Source organism: Chinchilla lanigera, unplaced genomic scaffold (genome assembly GCF_000276665.1).
Source record: "Chinchilla lanigera isolate Chin_1 unplaced genomic scaffold, ChiLan1.0 scaffold00177, whole genome shotgun sequence".
Taxonomy (NCBI): Eukaryota; Metazoa; Chordata; class Mammalia; order Rodentia; family Chinchillidae; genus Chinchilla; species Chinchilla lanigera.
In genome coordinates, this window is record NW_004955578.1 from 243523 (window position 1) to 244606 (window position 1084).

Here is a 1084-nt window from a genome sequence, read left to right on the forward strand (position 1 = left end):
GACAACATTTTACAAAATAGCATAGGATCAGTACAGACATTACAGAGTTACAAACAGAGTGGTAGGGAATTAACAATGCTTAATGTATTACATATTGATATCTTCAATGTAGATGAGAAACCACTTTGAAGATATCAATATGTGATACAAGCGTTGTTAATTTCCTACCACTTTGTTTGTAGCTCTGTATTTTCTGTACTGTTATCTTGCTATTTTGTAAAAGTTTGTCTGTCTGTTAATGTTTTCCTCCTTTTATTGTTAAAGTAAAAAAGAGAATTCAAATGCAAGTTTTCTATCCACATATTTATTGATTCCAATCTTCACGCAGCTTCCTTCAATCTCCAATTATATTTACATCTACTGTCATTCCTTCTCCTGCCTCTGAAAATATACTTGCTAAATCCCTCAATATCATAAATACACCAGGCAGGGTGAGCAGTTGAGCAGAAGAGGGAAAGGACCAGCAATAACAAATTAACGAAACTGAGCCAAAAAAGATATAAAAACCAATGAATTGAAGAACTTGTTCTTTGAAAAAATAAAAGACAAACTCTTAGCCAATCTTACCCAAAAAACCAAAGACCAAATTGGAACGAAAAAGGTGAAATCACAGTGGACAACACTGAAATCCAGAAGATTATTAGTGACTACTTTTGAAACTTGAACTCAAATAAATTGGAGAATTCAGAAGAAAAGGATATGTTCCTACATGTAATATGAGTTACAAAAATTGAACGAAGAATATATAAGAACTCTGAATAATCCAATAATAGGCAATGATATTCAAGCACTAATAAATATATACCAACTCTTAGAAGATCAGGATTCACTGCTGAAGCCTAAAATAGTTTTCGGAATGATGTAATGCCATTACTCCTCAAACTCTTTAATAAAATTGAATGGAAATGAGTACTCCCAAAGTCATTTGTGGAAGCTAGTGTCACAATAATTCCAAAATCAGAAAAGGATATAACCAAAAAAGAGAACTACAGACCAATCTCTTGTATGATCTTGTATGATCATACATACAAAAATCCTCAATAAGACATTGGCAATGTGCAAAAAAATCATCAAAGAGATCATA